The sequence below is a fragment of the Myotis myotis genome, unplaced genomic scaffold (assembly GCF_014108235.1).
Source record: "Myotis myotis isolate mMyoMyo1 unplaced genomic scaffold, mMyoMyo1.p scaffold_m19_p_8, whole genome shotgun sequence".
Taxonomy (NCBI): Eukaryota; Metazoa; Chordata; class Mammalia; order Chiroptera; family Vespertilionidae; genus Myotis; species Myotis myotis.
The window spans coordinates 49749947-49763744 of record NW_023416390.1 but is presented as its reverse complement, the minus strand read 5'-3'; positions in this window follow the sequence as shown (position 1 = coordinate 49763744).

The following is a 13798-nucleotide window of genomic DNA, read 5'->3' as shown; positions in this document are numbered from 1 at the left end:
GTTACTGCCCTATTTCTCCCTCTACTTTAATGCTAAACTATTCAATAAGTTACCTGTACTTACCAACCCCCAGTAAATCCTTTACCCATTTTAATCTGCCTTTCCACCTGTTTACTTCCACCAAAACAGTTTTACTCAACATTTTATATTTATATTGCTAAACTCAAAAGATATATTTAAATCCTTACCTAATTTATTCTTTTAATAAGAGTGCAATATCATTACAGATATTATTTTCATCTGATTTTCTTCCCTTTTCTTGTCTGCTGTTGTTCCTCTGCCATAATATTAAATGTCAACATTTTTTAAGGCTTAGTTTTTTTCTTATTCCTCCTCATACTGGAGGCAAGTTCATTGACATCCATTGTTTCAATTGCCACTAAAAGGCAGGTGAGTCACAAATTGTTTATATTTAGAACCTCTCCTCTAAGCTATAGGGCTACATATCCCACTGCCTTTGGGCATCTTGGTACCCAGCTGATAATCTATCTTCTCTCCCAACTAGATTTCCTTGGTTGCTCTGACATTATTTAATGGTACCATAATCCATTTAGTTGTGTACACCAGAAAGAAAATGAAAATCTCTTTCTCACACACATACAAACCTCAGATTCAATCAATTACCTAGTCTTGTCAGTTTTACATCCTAATTCGCTTTCAACTTAGTTCACTTCTATTTTCATCATCATCCTTTGCCCAAGATGGCTATCACTTACTTGGAGTACTACCACAGGCTCCTAACTGATGTTCCCACATATATTTTTACTTTCTTTCAGCCTAACCTACTCTAGAGCAGTAGCTCTCAACCAGGGGTGACTTTGTTCCCCACAGGAAATTTGGCAATGTCTGAACACATTTTTGATTGTCACAACTGGGGAGCAGTGCTACTGGCATCTCGTGGGGAGAGACAGGGAATACTGCTAAATATACTATTGTGCACAGTCCCCGCCCCCCCCATCAAAGAATTATCTGGTTCAAAATGTCAACGGGTGCCACGGTTGAGAAAACCTACTTTATAGGTAGGCTGAGCTTGTCACACTGAAGAATGATTCTGTGCTGTGTGCATATGTACACACACACACACACACACACACACACACACACACACACACAAACGCAGGCACACAGTTAAAATTCTTTAGTAACTCCCATACAGCTAAGACCAGAATAGTAAATATGGCCCTCAAGGTCCTTTGTGACCCAGCCTGTGTATCTACCTTGGCCAGTCGTCCAGCACTCTGTCTCAGGCGCCCTGCTCCAACGGCATTTCTATCCACTGTGCTTCCTGTCATCCCTGGGCATTTGCACATGTTCCCTCCACCTGGAAAGTTCTTCACTCAGCTAAGCCCCATTTTATCCTTCAGCTATCAGCTGCAGTTCCTTTCCGCAGGGGAGCTTCGTGTGACCTTCCTCACTAGATTAATTTCCCCATTTCAAACACTCAGAGATTATGTATCTCTCCTTGTGATCTGCACATAGTTGCATATATACATTGATTTATGTGCTTCATTACTCTTTGTTTCCCTTACTAGATTGGAAGGTACAAAAGATGAATAATATTTCTTTATTTCAATTAAAATTTCACTACAAATGCTTGGTTATTGAATGTTAGATGTTTGGTGACTAAATCTCTTCACATAACAAATAAGAAAACTTGGTCCCAGACAGGTCAAGTAACCCGAACTAATAAGTAGCAAAGGGGGGAGAAGGAGGCTTCAGTTCGTTTTTCATCATTAAGTGCTGCACCGTTTCCCTCTAAACTGGTGTTTTGTGCATTTATTTAAGCCAGTAGATTTTTTTACTCAAAGTAAATCTCTTGTAGGAGCACAGTGCATAAAACAGATTAAGTGATTAAAGCAGTTTCCTGGTTTGATTAGAGGCAACTCAATTCAAACTCATCTGAGAAGTTCTTTTAGGTCTCTATATGGGCACCTCCTTACACCTTGCCAGGGCACTAAGGAACTTGCCTAAGAATGACTTGGACCTGATGATTGAGACTTGGAAACAGGTCTGCCAACTACATTTGTATGTGGACTGTCTGTGGGTCCCCGACGGCCTCAGTATATGATGCTCTCTTTTTTTTTTTTTTAGTTGAGTTGAACTTTTTTCCCCTTTATTGATTAAGCTAGTACATATGTGTCCTTATCCGCCCATTGCCTCCCCCACCCCCCAGCTTGTACCCTCACCCCCCTAGTGTCTGAGTCCATTGCTTATATGCATGCATATGAGTCCTTTGGTTGATATTTATGAATTTAAAATTGAGAATACCAATATAATGTAAGTTAATATCATCACTGCCTGGAATATTTGCTTAAACAATTTCACCAAATCACATTTCCATGTTTCTATATGAAACAGAGAGTCCTTTCACATCATCAGTCAATTCCATGGATCATGTTCAGCATTCCAACTGTTGTCAAAACAAAAATTTTCTGAAGGGAATCGCTACTGTTTATGCACCTTATTTTCTCTTTATCTTATTTTATTTTTGCCAGTGTTAGGAGTTGGATTAAATTGCTGAGCCCTAGCCGGCTTGGCTCAGTGGATAGGGTGTTGGCCTGTGGACCAAAGGGTACTGGGTTCAATTCCGGTCAAGCACACATACCTTGGTTGCAGGCTCCTCCCTGGCCCGGGCCCTGGTCGGGGCACATGCAGGAGGCAACCAATCAAAGTGTTTCTATCACATCGATGTTTCTCTCTGTCTTTCCTTCTCTCTTCCACTCTCTCTCTCTAAAAAATAAAAATTGCTGAAACAAAACGAACATACTGCATTCGTTTCATAGCCATCACTTTACATGACAGCGGAAGAGGACACCAGACTACACTGAGGTAAGGATGCCCCGCTCCTTCACCAGCTGGGAGGCTCACACCCACATGCCACAGCATGGCTGACACTGCCTCACCAGCAAATGCATCACTACTGCGATGAACCCTTGGGTATTTGATAATAGTTGGAAACACAAATGTTAAAGGCAATGCACTGAAAAAAGTACAGACATTTTCCTGTGGTTTTCTCCTATAAATGTTTTCAGTTCCAGTTAAAAGTCACAGTAAGGAATATAGTATACATCATATATTTGGGGAATATTTTAAGACCATGTTATTAAACACATACCAATATTTTAAAATTAATCTGTATAATTACATAAAATTATAAATGAACATGAACATTAAAAAAACATGCCAAGAGATTATTTTTCTAAGAGCCTTGCTTTTTGCAACCATATTATAGATAGAGAAAATGTATCTACTCTAAGAAACGCTTTAGAATTTTTAGCCATCTCTCAACGTTTACTCACTCATGTCAGTGTATTTCAAATGTAAGAAAAGTGAAGAGTAATTCGTCACGTCATTGTTTGAATGGCTGCTGTTCAGAAAACACAACCTCATGTATAAAACTCCAAAACTTATGAGTAGCTATTGAAAATGTTCTAACATATTACTTTACTTTTAAATTAAATTGCTTCTCAACCTGTCAGCTTCTTTACTTAATTTTTATAATTTTTTTATTTAAAATAGTCTGATTGGCTTGGTTTATAGTATTAGAATATATTATTCATTCTGTAAAATAAGGAACATTAGATTCCCTGTATTTGGAATATCCTTTATACTTTTTTTTTTTCCTATGGGAAACTTTATCTCTCCAATTTTTGAATTAGGTTCTCAAAGAAGTAATTTCACAATCTGTATGAATTGCCAAAATGTACTTACTATATGGTGGTTGAATGCTTTGTAATTTGGGAGCTCTATAATTACTAAGATTATCATTATATGGTGAACATGACATTAAAATAACTAATTTCTTCTCTCTTAAGCACATAATGTTGATATATTGCTAATTTTTGGAATCCCTGATGGGTATTTCTCAGGCCTCAGGAAGTTGCACGTATTAACATATTAGATTGTATTGTGACCTTATTTCCATTTTCTCCCTTTTACAAGAGAAATAGTAAGTCACATGAAAGAAAAACTAATTTAGAAGTGGAACTAGTGGCAGGAAAGTAAACTAAGGGTCAGACATGTGTTTGCAGTTCTTGGCTAAGTTACCAGAATTTCCCCCAAAGCATATTGGAAAGCATCACTCCTAGAAACCCCTTCCCTCTCTCACTGCTGCTTTCTAAGCCCCCTGACAGCCACATCTGTTTCACACTGATAGCTTTTATCATGCATCCCTTTCATGTCTTCTAACAGGAAGAGGAAATAGAGAGAAGTTTGTATTCACCAACATTTAAGAGTCACCCTGGGAGCCAGCCCGAAGATTCTGTGAAAGATTCCGACAAGAAAAGTGAGGAAACATCTTTTGACAAGATGTCATCTGAAAGTGGTCACAGCCACACCTATGAAGGTTAGCATAATATTTTGATTTGATTTCTTGGGATCATACATTGTATAACATGAATGGTTAACAAATAAAATATATGAGGGTTTTATTTAAAAATTAGTAAGAAGAAAGATGACAAGATAGCTCAATGAACACAATTCAAGAAAAATAGAGGTATATTTAAATACTTTTATCTCTATTATATTTGACTTAAACTTTTAAAACTCAATAAAATATATTTTAAGTGATTATAAACCAGAACAACAAGCATTTTCAATATTAGACTTTTGGAACAATGCATTTGACCATCATCTGCAAGCAGAAAGGAAACATATTTGTCTTCCTTTCTGCAGGGTAAAAAGGGTAAAATATAAGTAACTGTCAGGCAAAATATAAAAAAGTTAAAAATACCTTCCGCAGCTCTTTTCAGACAATTAAACTAAATGTGCTTAATGAATGTGGAATAAAAAATAACGATAGTGTCATAATTGAAGGTAAAAACCTCATAAACTTGATTAATGTTTTACAATGTCATTAAAAAGTTAGTACCTCATATGTTAGAAATTGCACTATTAATATAATTGTCAATTATGAAAAAAGTGCAAAATATAAATAATTTATTGGAAAACACAGATATCATTTATCACTTCTGATTAGTCACATTCTGGATTTTTCCATTTTAGACAAGTAATGCATATTTTAGTGTTTGTGATGTCTGTTAATGATCATAATTAGTACAACTTTTAGAATATCATTCTCTCTCTCTCTCTCTCTCTCTCTCTCTCTCTCTATATATATATATATATATATATACATATAAACTGTCAAGTTGCCAGTCAGCAGAGCAATGTGACATAGTCTATGGAAAATGACAGACAGTTGACAATTTGGGAAAGCAAATGGTACTCTGCTTTAAAACTTTGCTATTTCAAGTTTCATCTGTAAGTCAGAGCATGAGCATCACCTGGAGGCGCATTAGAAATGCAGCACCTTGGGCCCCACACTCTTCCTAATGAACCGGGACCTGCATTTTAACAAGCTCCTCAGCTGACTCGGGTGCACATTAAAGTGTGAGAAACTCTAGTGTTCAGACTGAACCTCAGCATCACTTACATATGCTCCCCGCTGGTTTCTGTATGTAATTTGGAGTGGGCGGTGGGTGTGGGAAGAATAAAGGAGAGTTTGCTAATGATGAACTGGGCATGGATTTCTAACGACATGTAAACTGCCATCTCAGTCTCTATCTTTCATTTTTAATTCATTTTTGTATGCTCAGTTGATATCCTAATATGATTAGTATTAGTCTTGAGGAATTTACTCCACATATTTCTGGCCTGTGATTAAACTCTATGTGCACTTGGCTAAATGCAAAAGAATTAGATTACCAGTGGTCTAAAAAGGGAAGTTGTAGGGAATGATTTATGTTCTGATGACACTGGCCCGTGGAGATCTTCACATAGGAAAGCAAATATGAGATTGGCAAACTGATCAAAATTACATGAACTGACAACTCCACTCATGTCACCTTACTTCTCTCCTGTGTTTTCTTTGGTTTCCACGCCAAGGCTTTCAAAAGCCCTTTGTGTTACAAGCTTAGAAAAGGTATTCTGAAAGGTACCCATTGTTTCGTATCAAGATCTGACTTAAATGTAAGAATGACCTCAGAGTTAAATTTCCAGGTATTTTAAAAACACAGGATGGGCATATTGCATTAAGGATGAACATAGTGTGATAAATGACAGAAATGGAAGCATTTTAAAAAGGGGCTGGAGCTGATATTCCAGAGGAACTGCAATGCTTGTCTTGGTCCCTGGACCTTTGGGCTGGGCCAAAGCACCATTGTTTTACACACAATTGTTCGTAAAGACAGCAGGAAAGTAGACATGCTGGTCCCCAGGACTGATGATTACAGAGCTCCTGTCTGAAGCTAGAATCGGTAACAGATCGCATATAGCCAAGAGTCAGCTTGTCAGCACCAATCGGGTTTTTTTTCTTCTTTTCATGTAATTATTCCTATGCTCTTTCTTATTAAAACCTCTTGCTTTCGCTCTGCCATCAGGACACCAGGGGTTTTCTGCCTGAATCTATGCTTCCAGAATTGATAGCTTCACTTACTAGTTAAACATTTTAACTACCCTCAACAGTTTCATACTTGAAGGTACTATGTATTCTTTCATAAGCAGTAGAAATTTTTAAAAAGTAAACTTACAATAGATCTTTTTTAAAAAAAAACTTAGAATAGATCATTAAAATATAGCTACCTAATTTTCTGCATTTTTAGAATTTAGTCAAATCAATGTAAATTGATGATTCCATCTCAAAACTCAGGAACAGAGGTGGTTGTGGGATTAGTTCCCGCCCCTTTATCCTCAACTACACGGTCAGGGTAGCAGCACAAGAAAGGCCTAGCGTTCCCCCCACTCTCCTTCCTATGCTTGCTGACCCTCTCCTAGGTTGTGTTTAATTGCTCTCACCACCCACCCGGATTAGATCTGTTCAATTTTCCTCATTGATGTATTGGTGTCAAGTAAATCATGGTGTACGTGCTGGTGTATTCTATTCACAATTTCTTTGGGATATACTGTAACCGCTCTTTCAGTGATTCCAGGAAGATGTGGCTCACTGGAAATTAAATGCCAGCCATGACAAATCCACAATTAGATAAATTTGGGTGACGTGATAGTTATGAAAGAAAAATAAATCCATATAAATGGTTTTGACTAACTGTATTGTAGGTATATAAAAATCTGATCTATGGAATTTCCTTCAGATATTTTAAGACCGGTAAATTGTAAAGGGAATATTCAGAGTCTTAGATACTAATTTGCGTAGTTTGCTTCACCTGTATGGAGAGTAAAAATCTATTCTTTTCTGCTGAAAAATTCTGTATCAAACGATGCTTCAAATAGCATAGGTGATTTGGGTAATGTTCTTCAAGTTTAAACTACTTGGCATTTTTTAAATATGACAATTACCTGCTTTTCACTTTTATTCTCCAAACCATAATTTTAATATTAATATTCTAAATTATCAAAGTATAAAATACTAACAAGTAAACTATACATTCAAAGCTGCTCTTTTAAGACTTTTGTAATAAACCTTAGGAATTACCTGCTGTATTTCTCTTTTTACTCTGCTCCATTAAAGCTAAATTTATTCTTATAATGGCTATTCATCTTCTCTGGCAGGTTTTACAAAACAACCTGAGGGTTCTTTTCTTTTTCATTTTCCACTTCTGCTTAAGTGGTGAGATCCATTCAGTTATTAATGTTGCTGAAGTAATTGATGTATGTGCAGTATATGTATTTGTGTGTGAGTGGTTGCTATTCACATATCTGATTTTTCACTTAAAATCAGACATTTTAGAGCAATGCTTTCTGTGATAGAAGTGTTCCATATGTGTGCTGCTCAAGGTGGTAACCACTAGTGGCTATTAAGCCCTCAAAAAGTTGCTAATGTAACACAGCAACTTAATTGATACTTCTATTGAATTTTAATTAATTTAACTTTAAATAGTCACTGTTTTGGATAACACAGTTTTAGCAAATGTCATTTCTCCAAGGGGCTCCTCATTCACCCTTCTCATAGGAAGGGATCTAGAAGCTACTTACTCATTTTATGTTATCTTTTCTCTGAAAATTTGCCTTTATTAAAATGCATATGAATAAGTGAACAGAGAATTCATTTCAGCAAAATAATTAAACTGTGTAGTAGTAATCCACACATTCAAAAAAAAAAGATTGCCTTCAAGAGCTAGTGATGGTCTCTTCTCTAGTATTTCCTAGTGATAAAATTAAGAAAAAATAGTTTTATTCATGTCCCTTTTCCACGTGCTAAAAAACAATGATTTTATCACAGGCATACAAATATCTACTATGAGGCTCTGAGTTTTCCATATCATCTTTTCTAGCGCTTAATTGTCTTAGGAATATGAATCCTCTCAGGTCAGGAGCACACCATTCTCTAAATATTTAAGGAAGGTCAACAAATTTCAGTGAAATGCAGTAACAGGATATTTTAAAATTAATAGAAACGTTCATTTCATTTTTTTAAAATGCTTCATTTGGAAACATAAATAAATCAGGCATTTAGTCACAGCAGCTCTAGCCACCGGCCCGATTGTTTCTGCTCTGAATGATTTGTTCTCTCTAATGAGACTCAGAGGACAGGCTTTCAGACCTAATCTCTGGACATGACACACCACGATGGACCTACAACTCCAACACTGGCATCTGCTTCCAGACTTGGTTTCTTACCCACTACACCTTCTCTCATGCCTTCAACAATCTCCTATGGAACAGCCATGTTATTTTAATTCCCATGGGAGACATTTCATTAGTAAATATATTTTAAATAATTTTATATGTTTTTTAAAAGTATTTTAAATGTTTCTGAGGTGACAATCTACAAAGTGAAGAATCCTTTTGTTATATCAAAATTGTCTGATCTGTTTGATCTGTTTCTTAAAGTGGGTTTTACCTGCACTATTTCAATGACTCCCGCATGTTCCTTCAGTCACTTTTATAGTCAGTGAGTCAAACCGAATTGCAGAGTTAAATCATGGGCTCTGGTGGAAGGGGCAGCTGGGAGTTTGCTATTCTGAGGAAATTGTAATGAAAGGTCTATTCATGAGATCTTTCACATGGTTGCTAAAAATCAGACCCTTGGAATCCTGGAAAATGTCCACTGATTAATATTCAAAATCCCAGAAACTCATTTTGATTTTGTTCATGGTCATACTTAATTTTAAAACGTGATGCCATCAAAGAAAGAGAAAAACAAATATAAATATCCCTCTTGAAAATAATTCATTCATTTTACCTCCTCTCAGTTGGAAAGAAATAAATATTGTTTTTAAACATTCTGACTATAGAATCAGAAATGTATATCTAGTTCTAGAGAATATTTTTGACGTGCTGTTTTCATTAGTCCATTCATTCATTCAGCAAGAATTTATTTATTTTTAGTTTTTTTAAGATATTTTTATTAATTTCAGAGAGGATTGGAGAGGGAGAGAGACAGAAACATCAACAATGAGAGATAATCATTTGATCAGCTGCCTCCTGCAGGCCCCACACTGAGGATTGAGCCCAAAACACAGGTATGTGCCCTGACTGGGAAGTGAACTGTGACCTCTTATTCATAGGGCGACGCTCAACCACCGAGCCACATGGGCTGGCTGGGTGGCAACTATTTATGGAGTGCCTATATGTGCCAGGTACAATTCTCCATGCTTGGGGACATCGATGAGTAAAAGATGAAAGAGAAAAAAGAAAACCCCTGTCCTCATGCAGCTTGAATTCTAAAAGGAAGAAACACACCATCAACAATAAAAATAGTGAAGAAGTAAATTACATTTCAGAAGGTAATAGGTGATATAAAAACTATAGACTAGGATAGAGGGGATGAGGCCTGGTGGAGGTTTACAGTTTTAATTAGGATGGTCATGGTCAGCCACAACAGAAAGATGACATTTAAGCAAAGACTTGAATAAAATATTTTCTCTTTATCTTTATTCTTCAAAGCATACAAAGTCATATCTTTAATGTGTTCAATACAAATATATCCAGGGAGATTTAAGGCAGAATCCTTCCTGGGTGATTCCAGGCCACATGGTTGAAGCAATTATATTGCTAGTTTCTCTGCAATTCTAGCAGCGGAGGAAAGAAATACGTTATCAAAACCCTTATATCTTACCACTGTCACCAATGACAAGTGTATAGAACTCCATCTCCCTTTGTTTCTCAGTATGCGTCCTATACATTTGGGTTATTTATCACTCTAGTATGGTCTTCATAAGATAGGCCCAGACGGAGGAAAGGTGTGTAGGCAGAATCACAGGGCTGGTTGAAGACTTGGAGCCCATACATGGGAACCAAACCAGGATTTGGTTATTCCAGGAAAAGGGACATGAGAATTGTTACCTAATAGGTTTGAAATTAGAATGTCAGTACAAAGATGAAACACAAGAACCCCAATCTTAAATTGAGTTCATGATTCCATGTGTTTATCCAGGTTGGCACAGTTCACATAACCGTCAGTGTTCCAAAATAAAGGCAGCGTTAGAGGTTCACAAATGTGGTAGGTCCCCACTGGGCAAGTTTGTTAACAGGTGTTGTGTGAAGTAATCCTAGCTGGGTTTAAGGATTAAAAATGCAGTCACTACGGATTAGTGCATGACTAAGAAAACTTATTACTTTGAAGCAGTGATTTTGAATGAAAGGGGAGGTGAAAAGAAGAGAGAGGCAGAGAGGAAGAGAGAGGGAGGAAGAGAAAAGAAGGGAAAGAAACAAAGACAGGAATGGAGGAAGAAAGGCAGGAAGAAAAATGAAAAGCAAACAAACATTAAAGCAGTTCTATGGAGCTTTTGAGAAGCAGCTAGAATGCAATTATTAAAGAACTTTTTTGGTGTCAAAGACTAACACAACGGGGAAGCAGTAGCAACCCTGTAAACTCAGTAAATGTTTACTGAACACGTACTATGGGCCTGCCTCTGTGCTTGATATTGGGAAGCAGATAAAGATACAGACCCTGCTCCTGAGTAGCTCACAGTGTAAGAAAGGAGGCAGAGTCATAAAGACATCAGTATTGGAAGATGGAAGTGCTACAGTAGAAAGACACGTAGGAAGCACCTGGGCCCAGAGATGCTTCATAGAGTGCTGAGTTTCCTCTCTTTTTACTTTAAGTTTTCCCCCCAGTGATTTTGAAGCATGATCTGAAGTTCAGCTAGAACAGAAAGACGGGGTGTCTGAGAAGGGGAATAGGAGAAAGGGTGACCACTCCAGGTAGATTCTGTAAAATCATGAAGGGGCATTAAAAGTAAGGAATTTGGGGAATAGGGATACTTCCATATGGTTGATGCTTAATGGTTCATTTCAATAAATGTCCTTGTATCCCCATAAGCTGCAGCCATAATGGGTGATAAATTCTGAGTTGGGGTAGGTGGGGGGTGGTTAAAAATTCAGGTTAATTAGGCTCAGTTACCAGGTTATAAAAGATGGTTTGAATAAAAAAGGAAGACTTGATTTTTGTGCTTTCAGTGTTAATTAACATGTTCATTGGCATATTTGAACAATGCTTACAAAATTAAGAGAGTGGAGTTTGGGCTATTTTTCACCAGGATAAAAGCTAACATTCTAGGGACAATACTAAGCTCTAGATAGTCCCAGATATGGGGAGAAAAATGAAAAACATGGTGTGTATTAGTTAATTATCAATTTTAAAAATCAAGTTTTCAAGGTGTATGAAGTTTTAAATTGTATATTCAGATTTTGAGCCAAATAATCTTATTTAAAATGGGTACTTTATCCATAACAATTTGTTATGGACATTTAATATTAGAAATATCTTACATAAATGTTTAACTTTTAAACATAATTTCTTATTTTTGGTTACTATAGCTTCGCATGCCCTTTAAAATATATAGTGTCCATGGTGAATTATACAAATAATAACGTATTAATAATAAATGTGAAAACCCAAGTAGTAACAGCACATGACTTGTTCTTTGTAGAGTTACATTTACAAAGAGCTACATGTTTCTATATTTGGCACTTTTTTTCCACAGCTATAAATACGGGGACGGGGCTAAAATAATGTTCTATGAATAAATTCTGCATGTCCCAGTTAGGATTCTTTATTTGCAACTTCCAAACTGATGAAATAGTATATGAGACCTCAGTTAGAAGGTACACAAAGTTCTAGCCAAAGGGTCTCAGGAATTCTTGAAGAACACCACATAACTTTATATTGCCTAAGACAAAAGGCCACTTGTTCCATTTTTAAAGATCACGTATTTACAAAAACAAAACAAAACATATCAGTTCTTGCCAAACATAATAGGAAACTCATTCTGTTTAACAGTTTATTTGCTCTAATATTTCAGCGCTTAACATCCTAGGTAGTTCCAGATTTATTACTGGAGATGTAATCATTCTCTAGTGACTTGGTGAGACCATTGCTTTTCATAAACATCAGGGAAGGATTAATACACCACCTCCAAACCTATTTTATATCATCCTGTCACAATACTTTGACTCATTGCTTAAGTTTCTTCACTCTCCCATCCCTAACAATGACATATTGCCTTATGGGAAGATGGTGTCAGAGTTCTTGGCCCATTACTTTTCGTTATATTATAAACCAAAAACTATTAAGAATTTTTCATATTAATTTATAATGGATTTAAGTTGATAAATAGCTAGTAAAAGCAAAATATAAATCCTCTCTAGAAGAATGCACTTTTTTAACATGTTAGAAGTTATTTAATCTCAGTCAGCAGGGAAATAAAATTTAAAATCATAATGAGATACCAGTATACAAACAGAATGTCTAAAATGAATAAAACTGATCATACCAAGTGCTGAGGAGGATATGGAGCAACTAAAACTCTCATGCATTGCTCAGAGTGCAAATCAGTATAACCACTCTTGAAAGATGATTGCCATTATCTGTTAATGCTGAACATACATATATCCTATTACCCAATAATTGCATCCTAGATATGTACTCAACACAAATGTGTATATATGTGAGCCAAAGACATATAGAAAAACCTTCATAATAGCATTTATTTATAATAGCTAAACACAGGAAACAGTACAAATGTTCATCAACAATAGTTAACATGTAGAGGAATGCACTTTCAATCAGGGCCTCAAAAAAGTCCCAAAGATAAATTTCCAATAAACATGAGCTCACCATCAAAAATCACAATGTAGACGAGAAACAAGGCTATGTATAAGTTAATATAACAAAGCAGAACTACATTTACATAGGCATCAGGTATAAATTAGAGATTCTGGAAAGATAAATCTGTATATTATAGAATTTAGTTTGTAAAACATCTAATATTCAAGTCAGTTGGAAATAGATATACTAGAACTTGAATAATTGCCTGCCACTAACAAAAAGATCCTGTCTTTCATTATACACCAAATTTCTTCTGGTTGGTTTAAAGAGCTAAACATAAGACTCAAAACCTATCAAATATTATAATAATTCTAGAGATATATTTATGATTTTAAAGCAAAAAGGAATTAACAAGAAACACTAAAAACAGAAAGAGAAAATATGAGATCAATTATTATAACAATAAAATATAAACTTCTATGAACAATATATTAACTAATTAAAGGCCTAGAAAAATAGAAAGAATCTATTACAGCATAAGTAACCAAGAAAAATTCATATCCAGGATACATGGAAAGTATCTACCAAAGAAGAGACAGTAAAATTTAAAATTGGACAAAGTAAATGAAACAAAGAAAAACTATAATTGGATAATAATAATAATAATATGAAAATGTGAAGACCACTACTATGAATTAGGAAAATAAAAATTAATGTGATTAAGCATTAGTCTATCAGAATAAAAAAAGTTGTATGACAGTTTGCATTTTCAGGATATATAAAGAAATAGACTCTTTTATACGTTGTTGATGGTAGTATAGAAATGGTATGGTCTCTGAGAGAGAC